General features: G+C 38.5%; 1 long non-coding RNA gene across 2 annotated transcripts in view; it reads left to right on the top strand.

Annotated features, from left to right (window-relative positions):
- The window catches only part of LOC129146694 (uncharacterized), a 63573-nt gene extending 53077 nt beyond the window's left edge, over positions 1–10496 (top strand). For both annotated transcript variants that reach the window (XR_008553728.1, XR_008553727.1), the window contains exons 5-6: positions 1475–1572; positions 10199–10496. This is a non-coding gene — a long non-coding RNA (uncharacterized LOC129146694). The remainder of the gene's footprint in view (positions 1–1474; positions 1573–10198) is intronic.
- Positions 10497–14415: the final 3919 nt, after the last annotated feature.

The following is a 14415-nucleotide window of genomic DNA, read 5'->3' as shown; positions in this document are numbered from 1 at the left end:
ATTTAGTGTATTGGCTGGAAACCATGAGAAATGAGATGCAAGGAGCAAAATTGAGAAGAAGAAAATAAGCACATGGGGAGTCTTTTAATTAGGGTTAAGAGGTGGCGTTTAGAGCTCTGTGCTGGCCAACATTTGGAGGTTTGTAGTGGTTTACATTGGGGCCGTGTTTAAATGTGGTCTCATGCGCCAGAATTTTTAAGAGTTAGGACACACGGTATTCCAATCCAGGTCTATGAATGAAGGCAACTTGTTATAGACATAAGTCTAGAAGGGCCTGGATAAAGATGTTTGAGACAGTGAAAACCCTCAGCAGGTTTGGGCAGCTCAGAGCTAAAGTTCCTGCTTCTTGACCTTGAAATACACTTGCTGAGGTAGACAGCAAAAACCACAACAAATGTCAGTGATTCTGAGGTTTTAGGGCTCGAGGACAAAAAATTAAGTTACAGAGAAAGCTGTTGCTTTTTTTTTTTTTTTTTTTTGTAAATTTTCAGCTCTTGCTACAATTGCTTTCAAACTCTAAGACACTTAAGTTTTGTGTGGGTCAGGAAAACTTCTAGGGTTCTATCTGTAAATTATTGGAGCAGTCTTTGGTAAACAGCAATATCAACCATCAAATTATCCTCTTTGTTCAGGGCCAAGAAGGGGACTGTGGATTTATGAGTTTTGTCCATAGGCTTAGATAGAAACTACTCAAAGAAATACAGGACAGGTTTCAAGGGGATGTAGTTATTGTAAGGCACTGTCAGTGCTTTCCTATATTATGTGGGGATCTGTCTGGGAAACTTATGGAATCTTAAGCAGGGGGAAGGTAGTCTTGAGAGCAAATGGCAGAGATCTTAGTCCTCAGCAGAAACCAAGGGGCAGAGGCTTCAGAAACACCCACCATAGTTTCATTTCAAGAAAAAGTTGCAAATGTTTCTCTGGTTGAAATAAATATGGGAAAAAGATAAAATAAAACATCCCTAAGAAGCAAATTTTGGGGGCCTAAGCAATTACATAAGAAAAAGCAGAGGCATTAACCACTATGACACAGAAATAAAAGTCTCTCCCTGTGAAATATGTCATTGCTACGTGACCAGACAGAGCTCCTGGTCTACACAGCAGTCAGGTGTCAAGAGCTCAGAGTTGCACAAGGCCTGCTCTTGCCCAGAAACATCAGTTGCATCTTTGTAGGGGGTTAATGTCAATTAACAATACGGGCTTCTACTTAATGTGTCACTCACTACCCACCAGTGAGATCTCGGTGAGAATAAATATTAAGAATTTTCTCTGTTACCATTTTTGGGGAAAGAGTTCCCGAGGAGTGTTTCCTGTCTCCCAGAGTTTAACTCCTGTGTCATGCCTCATGAGAGTGTTACCAGACTTAGTGACTCATTTCTAAGGAACAGAGTAAGACAGCACACATGGCGTGTGACTCAGACGCCAAGGGTAATGCCAACACAATGATGCCACTATTTTACTTTCTCTCTCTCAGATCGCCAGCCCCAAGGGAAGCCGGCTACCCCGTCTGAACACACTCAGCCTAGGGAGAGGCTCACGGGCCGAGGACATGAGGTGTTTGGCCAATCGCTGGTAAGGAAGTGTAGGCTGTCTACTACCACCTGAATGAGTTTGGACATGAAGTTTCAATGCCGGGAAATGATGGCCATAGCCAGGCAGCTGCTGGACCACAGCTTTATGACAGACTGTGCCAGAACCCAGCCAAAGGGCGCGCCCAGATTCTTGAGCTGCTGACGTGGTGAGATAATACAGGTCGGTTATGCAAGTTGGTCACACCACCATAGATAAATGAACACACCTTCTTTCACTTTGAAATAACTGAGTTTTTACTATAGTTTTAGATAATATTAAATACACACTATTCTAGAACCTGAGGATTGCTGTTTTTGTCGTAAAGTTGGTATATACAGACAGTGTGATTATAATCTAATGTGTCCTATTAATTCCTCAGACTCTACAAAGAGAGACATTAGATACTTTGTGTTCCCACAATAAAATCTATAAGGTAATGAAAAAAATACCCATTTTCATGTATCCAGATAAACTGGGGAAGACTCTAATATGGTTAAATAGATTTAAAAAATTGGGAATTAGTGGGGCCTCCCTGATGGCACAGGAGTTAAAATAGCACTATCAAGCTGTTGCCCACCACTGCAGCATGAGTTCGATCTCCGGCTGGGTTGCTGACCACATGACACAGAGTATTTCAGTAGATCTGCCTGTTCTGCTCCCCTCTATGTCTCTGGTTAATCTTCTCATGTCCCACACCTTTGACCTATACCCCAGTTCTTGTATGCATACATGCACAAATCTTTTTTAAAAACAGGGAAATCGTTTAGTTTGTATGTTTTAACATGCATTGTCAAGAAAATTAAAGTTTAAAGAGCAATGTTTTAAAACTTAATAGGTGTGGTCAATTTCCCCCTGTGAACTTGACAGCTGAGGAAGGCAGGAACTGAAGTTGTCTAGCATTTCATTATTGTAGTATTTATATGTTTTACTATATTTTGTCATATTGTCATTAAATCTCAATACAAAAATGGTGCTATATTATGTTAGAAAGCATGGCTGGACAAAACTTGGAATGGGAAATAGAATAGGGAGTCAAATTTCAGTAGCGTAACCCTGGAATGGACTTAATTTCATGGGATACACTACTCATTTCAGAGCCTTCTTGAGGAGACTGGTGCTTCCCTATGAGTGGTCCCCAGAGGATGCTGAAGGAGCTGAGGGTCATCTTTAAGAGAGGAGAAAGGAATGGCCTTGAAAATGTGGCAACCAGCATGTCCTAGCCTGAGGCCTCCCAGGCCAAACCATACAGAGTCTCAGAAACTCAGCCCAGCCGGGAGGGAGAAAATGAAACAAAAAATCCCTGGTGTATGTTAGAAGGGAATGCTGAGGATTTCTTTTCCCTAGGCTGTCCCATTACAGTCCCACCGCCCCTCTCTCTGTCCCATTGCCCTATCCCATGGGGTGGCATGGGTTAGTTGATGCATAATTTCTATGGAAGAACTGGATGTCCAAAGCCAATCCAACTATTTTCCTCTTGGAGTTATTGGCTCCCAGATAGAGGATTTCTTTATTGCTCCCAGAAGAAGGCTCTCCCCCAAACCAGGTCATCCAGAATGCCTTGACTGGATGTGCAATTCTGACTAATTCTTGGGTTCATTTATCAACCCCACAGGACCTCTAACACCTGTCTTTGTCAGTTTTTTTTTTTAACATAAGCAGTATTTTGAGTTTCCATGTCCCTTACTCTTCATCTTATCTGTCAGTTTGTTTTGAACCTGGACAAGGAATAATACCAGGCTTATATCTCCACCAGGGAAACCAACTCTTCAATATTCAAGTAACTTGAAAGGTGGAACTTAAAATGTTCAAAGCCCATGTTATAAAACTCCATTTTAATTGTATGCTTTTATCATGATTAATTTACATAGGATTCAGGTATTCAAAGGATGCCCCTTTGGCATATATATTTTTTCCTAGTTTATTGTAACAATGAATTCCCTGGTGAAGGTATAATAAACATATCTATCCTGTGCTCAAAAATCAAGAGACTTCAAATTCCAGCTTTGGCAGGTCATGGAACTCCTCAAGGCCAGTTTCTTCATCTTCATCTGTTCACTCAGGAGTAGCAGCTCTTCTGGAAGGTTAATGCGAGGATGACAGGAGATGACAAATGCAAAGTTAAGCACAGGGTCTCACGGACTGTGGGTGCCCCATAGATGGGGGCTGTTACTCTTGGATCCTAAAGTCTATTTTGCTTTGCTATAAAACCAATCACATGTAGAAAATCTCTCCCCATTTTTTACCTGGAAGATTTTTTTAAACATTTTATTTTATTTTATATAATTCTTATATCATTTTTTCATTTTTGCACAATGTGTGCATTTTCATTTTGGTTATATTCCCCATACAATTGCACCCCTCCTTATTTTGACCCTAGTCCTTCCTCTCACTGCCCACCCCCATAATGTGTCTTTGGTTTATAGTTGCTTGTTGATTTTGATTTTTATTTGTATTAATTAGTCTTTTTCCTGGTCCCTTATTTAGGTTTTCTAAATTCCTGCTATGAGTGAGACCATCCGGGATTTTTCCTTTTCTTTCTGTCTTATTACCCAGAAGATTTTTACATGATAAGGAAATTTCCTGATATTGTGACTACCTGAGGATAGTTTTAATTCTATTGAACAACATTCCTAAATTTGCAATTAGTAACTGTTACTTCAGGTAATTGTTAGCTCATTTTCTCTCCTTCTGCTTTAAATTCATAATGTGTCATTTTAAGGTAATTCAAACATTTTGCCAGCTTCTACCACTTAATTTGTCTGGATTATAGATTGAGGGGCAAAGGCAGGTCAAGAAATAAAAGTCTCTGTGGATATTGCTTCAAAAAATCTTTTAATACTTTAATATTAGATTTGCTGTTAGAATGTGCATAGTGCAATTTAATAAATTCTGGTTTTGTTGCCTTAGTAAAGTTTCTTGTATCAGTCCTGAAGGAAATTTTTGGATACACTTTCTTGGTTAAATTATCCCATTAACTGAACTGTCCACCGTTGAGAGACTCAGTTTTGAAAATGAGATTTTAATAACTTTAAGTGTTTAAAATTGATCTCTTTCCCAGCATACAGACCTACCGCTGCCAAGCTATAAAAGAATCCTTACCTCATATCTTGTGCCCAAGGGGATTCTCTTAGGCTCTACTTTCCAAATTGGCTCATAGATACTCGGTAAGATTCTCCACTTAGACTCCTGGGCTGCTCTGTCTGATTTTATAGACTTAAATTTTCAGACATTTCCTAGCTTGAGGCTCACTCCCTTCATCCCTGCAATCTCCATTTCCCCTTTCTCTGTGCCCCAGAAATGCTCCAGTCCCTTTCGCATGGCTCCCCAGCATGATGGTCAATGTAAGAGGAATTGCTCCTAGAATCAATACCTACAGTTGCTTCATTATGTATTTCTAGCAACATAATGTCAATATAATATCACAAAAAGTGATCATTGTATTCAGACATAGACTTCATTATAATGGAGTGGCTCATTGTGCTTGTATTTATTCTAATTTCAAAAAATGGTTCCCTCAATAGAAAAATTGTCACATGTATAAGTTGAAGAAATGAATATCCCCCCTTTGAAAAAGGACAATCAAGCAAAATATTTCCTCATTGAACAATAAACACAACATATATAAGAAAACACAACTACTATAGTCTTAATGCATTTCCTGAGCCCTTTCATTTAGTATAACATAACACAGATTTTATACTTCCCTGGCAAAAGAAACAAAATCTGTTCAAGCACAAGAACAACTCTCTGCCAGGGATAAATGTGTTCATTGGTGGGAACTGGCTATATAATTATGTCTAATGTTTATAGAAACTTTCTTTACAAGGCTGAGAACACTGCCATCTTAAGTTTCTATGGAACAACTAGAGTAGACTATAATGATGGATATTCACATCAAGGGATGAGCATTGTCCTTAAGCGTCCTGAGGCCCAGTGTCCAGCAGGTGTCTGATCACTAAGGTTTCATCCACACCAACAAGCCCTTCTCAGATCTAGGAGGGTATCCGAATATCAACTCAGTTCTGACACACCATACAGAGATGGCACCAGATTTCACAAGACTGCCTTTCACTTCAGTCTCGGGCTGCAAACCCAAGCTTCTGAGCAAACGCCAATCAATTAGAGTTTCCCAGAATTCCCTCCTCACACTGCAGGAATGTATCCCAAGCTCCAGATTATTATCTTTGCTGGAGACTGGCCATAAATCAGAGGTTCTCAGGACACCGACCTCACATTTGATTAGACTTGATGCATTTGCTAAGAACCTCATAGGACTCAAGAAACACCATTATTCATTAGATCACTCATTTACTACAAAAGATAGGAAAGAATATGAATCAACAGCCAGAGGGAAGAGCAGCATAGAGCAAGGTGTTGGGGGAGGCACAGAGCTTTCTCTCCAGGTGTGCAACTCCCCAAATCTTCACACCGCCCACCAGTAGCTCTCAAAGCTTCTTCCTCTTGGACTTTTATGGAGACTTTATTGCATTGGTCTGAGTGATTAAATCACTGGTAACTGGACCCCTGTTCTATCCCATGTCTTCCCTCAGGGAATCAGAGGGTGGGCCTAAACTGGTTCCCTGGAAACAAGGCCCCATTCTTAGGTGTTTTTCGAAAGTTACCTTCATTAACATAGACCCATCAAGATAAGATGCCCTTTTGAACTTTTAGGATTCTGAAGATTAGGCAGGAACTGAATAATATTATGCTGAAACTGTCGTATTCCTCTATTATCTCAAGAAAGTCCAAGATCTGGGAGTTGAGAGGTGAAAACTGTGAATGAAAACCAAATATATGAAAAATATATTTTCATCATGACCAAAATACTCCCTATATAAACACATAACATCTTAGCTTCATCATGTATAAGAGAAAATTAAAAGTGGTTTCTACCTCATTAGATTGCTGTGAAGATTAAATGAGAAAATGTGTCATGTAATTAACAATGGTAGCTAGAATATAGTAAATGTTCAACAAACCTTACCTCACCTTCAGAAAAGGGGGAAAATACTATTTAATATGACTTCACGATATAGACACTGAACAAGAAATTTTATGGACTACCTAAATTAGTGATGTGTTGGCTCTATTGACACAAAATTTTTCTCAGTTTAATCTTTTGAACACAGTTGTTCTACAAGCTCAAACATGTACAGTGAATTCCTCCTGACATTTCATTTACTCTGACATTCCTTGGGCTAACAGCAGGTTTTTAATCTCAGACAGATTTTCATGCCTCAATCATCTTAAAATATTTGCTGAAACTAGTATTAAAAGAAACTAATGTAGCAACACTAACCTGCTTTAGATAGAGTTTTTCATTCTACACATTTAGATAAAAAAAAAAAAATTGGTCAGACCATTTCAACCTTAGGTAAATTTGGAAACCTATTGATTTATTTTGGAGTTCTCTTGACAGCTTCTTTGATAACAAACTCAATGTCTGCTCAGCTTTTAAAGTTAATCAGAGACAGAATCATTTTTCCCCCTTATACTTAGTTTTTTTTTTAAATTTTTATAATGCTTATTACTGTTCAGGATCCTAGGTCTGACAGGAAAAAAAAATGTTTCCATTTCAAACAACTGCTTTTTCTTCCCTGAAGACTAAACATCTCATTATAATTTCAGTGTTTCTCTCCTCTGTTGTCTTCATAGTGGACTCCTTTAACTTCATAAAAGAAGTCTTTTGTAGTTTCCTTTTAATTGTTAAATAATCAAAACCCACCAGTCTTGTCATTGTTCCCAGAAGATTCATTCACTAATCTTTTCTTTCACTTCCAAGTAAATATGAATTACTTTATGAAGTGTTGTCAATGTCTTTTTAATCTTTGCCATTGTAGCAACTGATCTGCTCCTCTAAGATTTCTCCCCTGTGTTCAGTCTTCCAGTTAATTCTCCAATTAATTTTCAATGGAAATAATTGCTCTTGCTTTATATTTCTGGATCACTTTATTTAAATCTCTGATTTTGTTTCTAACACATATAACTTGATATGATAGTTGACCGGATTCAAATTTATCTGCCCATCAGATTATAAACCCTTTCAGTCTGTGGACATCACTAAAAATCATTATATTTCTTTTAGCTCTTAGCACATAGTTTGAACATAATAGGCACACACTTAATGCCAATTGAATTGGATAGCATCTTTGAAGTAAGTATTAGTGATTCAGTCCCTTATATGCCTTAGCCATGTATTCTGTGCCAAACCCTCTTCAATAAACAGTGTATTTCTAGTGCTCTTCATGGTGGAACTGTAGGAACAAACAAGACAGTTTCTGACCTCATGGAGTTTAGGGTCCTTCTAGGTGTGCCCACATATATGCAAATTGGCAATTTGGTAAGTATCTTTAGGATTATTGAAAGAAATTATAGAAGGAACCAATCAGTGCAATTTTGCTTCTGCCAAAAATGTTCCACTCTATTTTCCCTTGTCTTTTGTAGCCTGGGTTGGTCATATGGTACAGTTCTAGATGGAGACATGAGTTGATAGATGCAAGGAGACTTCTGGGAAAATCTCTTATTGATTGGTTAAAAAAGACAGGTATTATTTACCTCATTCCTTTATCCCAACCTTGAACAACTCATGCTATCTGGAATTGTAGTAGCCACCTTATACTGGTGAAGGAGGCGGACAAGACTCTTAGGGCTGCTGGATCTAACACAATAGGATGCTCAGTTGCTGCCCATGGTCGTTACTCCTGATTTATAATTAGGTTAGAAAACAAAACCCTTAGAGTTTAGTTGTTCTTTCTTGAATCTCATTTTACAGAAGGGTATTGCTATCCTTTTTTCAAAAAACGGCAAAAAAAAGTAATTCAGAGAAGCTAAATAAAGTTTCCAAGTGTCTGAATTTATTGGGCACAATGGCAAAGTTCAATAATGAATACGAAGCTTGACCTTTACACAACCCCTATTCAAGCATTCTAGATAAGTTTGGCAAATCGAGCACTGTGTATACATTTCTCTCAGGTGCCACATTTTTTTAAGGAAAAGAGCTTCAAGCTCATTACCCACTCTTATCTTTGCATCCTTCATTTGTGATCTTACTATTATTTGTTTCCTAATAATATTGGATAACATAGCTAAGCAAAGAGTGCTTAAAATAAATTTCTTTCCCTACAGCTATGTCTTTATCTGTCTATATCTACATGCATAAAATAATAGCATATTGGAAACATGACCACTAATGCAAAATCAAGATGTCTTGTCTGAAAAATTTCCCTTCAAAATGGCAGAAACCAATGTCACAAAACAATGGGTGGATATAACTCCCATAGCGAAGGCCTTGCTATACAAAATGCTCTGCAATCATTAATCTACAGCCAAAATGTCAGTTTTCCCTCATGAAACTAGTGCCCCCAAATTCCAATCACTCTGAAAAACAATTAACCTGTCAAGTTTCAAGTTTTTCATTCATAATTTGAACTGTATCCTGCCATTGATATTTATTTTAATCTCCTATTGATTTCTGTGGGAATTCTTCTTGTAGAATTAAGGCAGGATATAACCCCAAAGGAATTTCTGCAAAGAAAATTCCCACTTTCATCTCTTTGTGTTAGATTTTTATTAAGTTTAGGTCATGACGTTATATATCCCAAAATAGGTCTACTAAAGCTATGATAAAGTCTTCTATTTTTATACTCAGGCTGAAAGGTCACAATGAGGATGCCAAAGTCTCACAGGGAAGAACCACATTATAAATGATTTTTAACCCACAATGGACTATGCTTTTTGATCCCCCCTTTTTACAAACAGATAGATACTTACATTATTAAAAATGTCTTTTTACCTTTATGTATACCTAAATATCTCTCTCCCCTGAGATTCATTTGTAAAATTGCCTTTTAAACCATGTTTAAACCATTTTGGGAACACTAGATATATTGTGCAGTCATTTAATACTATAGCATTGATGACTGAAATAATGGATCATGAAAAATGTGTTGAATGGTGTTGTTTTTAAAAAGTAAAATAAAAAATTACATATATAAAAATATGAACAGTAATGTAAAAATAAGATAGAAATTAAAAATATGTGCTATAATGAAAGGATTTTATGTGTTATCAGATTTTCATAATGTTCTATATTTTTATATTAATGTTAAAATTCAAATGATAACAAATAATAAACTTACCTTTCAAATAGAGCAACTTCCTATGAACTTGAAATCTTGACAAAAATTGAAACAAGGGAGAGCATGTCATTAAGTATATGTTGGTATTTAAGGTTTGTTAAATTATTTTTTTATTTTTAACTGAGGCAATATTGGGGTACCCTTCTCAGGTATTACCACCATAGTGTACCCACCATCAGTTCATCTGTATCTCATCACCATAGACCATTGTGCTTCCTTCCTTCTTTGTTATTTCCTTTCCCCTCCCCTCCTTGTTGTTTCAATTCTATACTCAACTATCAAGGGTTGTTTTTCAGTTTGTTTTTACATGACTATTAATTATGTTTCTTTATGTTCCTCATATTAGTGACACCATAATCTTTTCTCCATCATCATCACCATGCACCTTATTTCACTTAGTATTATCCTTTCAAGCTCTATCCATGTTGCTGCAAATGACATGACTTTGTCTTTTTGACTGCTGAGTAGTATTCCATTGTGTATTTCAGGCTTTCGTGAGCAGTCTTTGAACCACTTCTAGAGCACTGAAGGGCAGATATGGTCAGACGATGATTGTTTTTTGTTTTCTGCTGTCACAAAAATATCTTTGGAAGTTATGGGATATCATCACCCATTGGAACACCACTGGAAACACCAGTTAAAGAGCAATCTTCTGTGAGAACAGGCTCCCATTTTATACAAGGAATTATATAGATGAATACATTATGTACATGGAATTACAAACTTTTATATGGTGCTGTGGTCCCTAACATTGGTTTGTGTGTAAGAATAAATCACTATCATTCCCAACATTCCATCAAAGGTCTTAGTGTTCCCATCCTTTCAACTCTGGCCTCTACAGTGTGACAGATTTTATTATTCAAAGAACAACAACATAACAACTAGCACTGAATAAGCCCTTACCATGTGCCAGACACTATACAGTGCTTTATAGGCATTAATACCACAGTGCTTTATAGGCATTAATTATCTGGTCAGGTGTAGCATTAATATTATGTAAACCCATCAAAACACTATATTTCACTTCTATTAATGTGGAAATCAGAACATAGGCAACCTGCCCAGATTCATACATGTGCTAAGCATAGAACATAAGCACTACAAATTCCAAAATTTATGACATAATGAATCATCACATTCAGTTGATGTGGGGCAGCCCAAACGGTCACAGCCCTGGTCACCCCTGCAGGAGAGCTGAAACAGGAAAATGGAGCAGCATCTTCCTGGGCCTCAGTTGGGAATATGTGTGCAAACGGTAGCTTAAAATCATTATTGTTCTATGTGCCCATAAATGACTGGGAAAGCACTGCCAGTTTTAATTTGGGGGGGGGGTGCAAATAAGTTTTAGTGAGTAGGTTAATCTATAAATAGAAATCCCTGAATAATGGGAATCCACTGAATTCTACTTTTGCATTCAGTGCTTGGGGAAATAACCATGGATTGCGTGGTGTGTTTTGGTCAAATTCTATTATTTACTGATCCTCATTAGGCCCATTGTTGGGAGACTGTATTAACTGGAACTTTGTATTTCAGGAATTACTTAAGAGCAATTGTTGGGTAATACCATTGTCAAAGAAAGAAGGATGAAAGATCTGATAGCATCCAACGTGGGTCTTCTGAGATAGCGTTCACTGGAAAAACTCACAGGGTAACAACAATAGCAAGTGTTGACCTTCTGTGGCCCTTTGAATTCTGTAACTGCACAGATGAGTCACTGAGAGAGACACCCTATTTTGGGGGCATTAGGACTTATAAACCTCATGATTAGAAAAGTAGCAACTTCTCCCCTGGTCTGATCAAGAGCTGGGCTTCAAGCCTTATAATTACTGTGGTATCATGAGGTGTCCTCGCCTCTGCTGGTGTGATGAAGGGCCTGAAATCCAAGCCTGTATCTCAGTCCACCACCTCAGTACTCTACCAGATTCTATTGCTGTAAACATGTGGCGAGAGCAATTTCCAGGGAGATATGCAGAAGGCTGACCTGCAAGAAATCACTGTTAGCAGAAAACTTATCTTTTGACCATAAAGACCTGGATATGACCCTTCTCCTTTGTTTGGCTATTCTAAAAATAACTAGTGAGTCCTTTGAGGAGATTCAGAGACTATTCTTGGGTCACATTGCACAGCTTTTCTTATGCATGCCTGGCTCACCTTCCCTCAAGGGCTCTGAGTGTGGAATCCAAAGAGGGTGGCCATTATCACTGTGTCTAAGGCAGGCCTTTGTTTACTCAACTTGTTCTCACTCAGATGTACAAATCAAGTAAGGCCTGAATGAGCTCACCATCTGTTTTCATCCTAGAAACCCCAGTTGTCTGGATGCCACCAATGAACTTACAGACCAGACCAAAACACTCAGATTACCACAGAGGATTGATGCCTAGTATAGAAATCATCCATCTTGCTTTTAGTTAATTAAGTGTGACCACTTGGCGTTTGTCGCCCCAGCTACTTCTCTTTTCCATGGAAGACACAGAGTCATTTCACTCTTCCTCTAGCTGCTTCAACCTACAAACAGCCAGCAAAGGACTCATGCATTTCCCAACTCTCAGCACAGCGAACCCCAAGACATTAATGAATGTTCTGCCCTCTCAGGAACAAAGTAAGGTGGGGAAAAGTTAACCACCTATGTTAAATTAACCTACCCCAACTTATTTTCTCTCCTAATACCTGTGGGTTTCTTTATTATCCCATAAAGTCTCTACCCTCTTCGTTTGACTCAGCAAAAGCCACCTGAGACTTTATTTTAGTCCTTCAACCAAACAATTATCATAGCTTCCAGCTGGTGAAGTCACACTGAATCCAGATATCTGGCACTCCTATAGACAAATTCAACCCAGTCTAAATTCATGTTTTACCTCATTGTTAACAAGCACAGACACGCTCCCCAGATTTTTCTTGATAGGAATTAGAAAACTGTTCCAATTCTTTTGGTGGTTAAGTCACATTCTGCTAGTCTTAACTTTGTAATCCTTCCTCTCTCCACACCCAGCATGATGGGATCAAATGCAGCTGTAGATATGGATACAGAACAGTGTGATGAGGTTAACTGGCTTCCCACTGAAATCTATTTCCCTCCAACCAGTGAGATTCTGAGTCTTTCTTTAAGCCATGAAACAAGCACTTAGAAAGCAGGAAGACAAGGAGTTAGTTTCCATGATTGAAAGTTCATCACACTTAGATGCCTGGTTTCTTTTACTCCTCTAGGCCTTCCTAGTGTACACCCATTCCAACTGTAGGTGTTTCATTATTACTACTCATCACCCTAACTCATTCATAAGATTTTGCTAAGGTTGTAAAGTCAAATGGTGTGGAAATCCACAACTTGTAGAAACACAAATGATGTCGCAGTGAAGCCAGATATCTGGCACTCCTACAGACAAATTCAACCCTTTTCAGCTCTTTCGTTTCCACAAGTAAAAAGATGAGAGATTTGTTAAGCAGTCACAGGAATTTTCTGAGATTTAGTCTATAGCTTGAATCAAGAATTTTAAAAATCAAGGTCATTATTTTCTTTCTTTAATCTTAATCTTTCCAGAGCCAATACCAGCAAAGCATAAATGCTAGTCCTTGGCCATGTCAATTCAGCCTCTCAAATCCTTGCCTGGATGGATGCCTCAGATGAGAGCCAATGTTGTTCTCTGCCGCTGCCTGCCAGGGACAGTCATGGGGCCATCCCTGCATAGATGCCGCTGCCTTCAACTTCGGGTGACCAAATCACCATTTCAAATTCTTTCCAGGTGGCTGTAGCACCGCTAGGGTCAGTTTCTAAGTCCATCAAAATATTTGTGTCTGGAAAAATCAGAAACACCCATAACACTTGTTCAGCTTTTGCAGCTTTTCCCATAAGGAAATCCATAAGGAGAACAGGCTTTGGATCATGCAATCCCCAAAAAGCAAAGATTTCACCAGATCTCAGGTTCTTTGATTCTTCTCTCAGCTTTGCACTGTGTTGAGTTTATCCTAAGGCCATTCCACCCCAGTGCTCCAGGAAGGATGCCAGCCGCCATCATACAGTCACATGGGGAAAACCAGTGGCTTTCCTTGGCTGTGTTATGAACTAAGAACTTGAGCAGCCTTTCCTCATGTGTTTTTGCTCAGGGAATAAGTTCAACACTTTCGTGTGCCTGTCTCATTGCAGATTTTGTTTGAACGTGATCTTTATCTTTGAGACGACACTCTGTGGTAGGAATTTCTCATTCTTTTCTCTCTGGCTTCTTTATAATGCTACTGCCTTGTAGGTTAGGAGAAGTCTTACAAAGTCAGACACTGTATAATACTTTTTACTGCACTATTCCTGCTCAGTGGGTACTCAATATTTGTGTAATGAATGACAAAAGCTGCTCTTTGAGACATCTTTCCTGGAACCCCCAGAAACACCCAGGGAGGGGCCACACTTGCTGACACCTGCGCTAGACTTGAGTCTAAAACGTTCTCTCCCTTGAGGTGGTTTTTGTTAGCTTTATTTTCCTTTGCTTCTTGAGATCTGAGAGGTCTATTAGTGGCCAAAGTTTGGATGTGGATAAAAAAGAAGAATAAATAAATCCTATTTTTTAACTGAGACTCTTACATTTTGTCTAGTCTATACAAATGAAGTCATCTGGTTCTTATGTCTCCAGCAAATGAGAGGCTGAATTTCTGCAGGACTTGGACTAAGATGGGGACTCCAAGTAGTCCCTGATTTCTGTCTTGGCATACACAGCTTCCT

This window comes from Talpa occidentalis, unplaced genomic scaffold (genome assembly GCF_014898055.3).
Source record: "Talpa occidentalis isolate TD23 unplaced genomic scaffold, MPIMG_talOcc4v2.1 talOcc4.4, whole genome shotgun sequence".
Lineage (NCBI taxonomy): Eukaryota > Metazoa > Chordata > Mammalia > Eulipotyphla > Talpidae > Talpa > Talpa occidentalis.
This window is presented reverse-complemented; position numbering and strand designations above follow the sequence as displayed.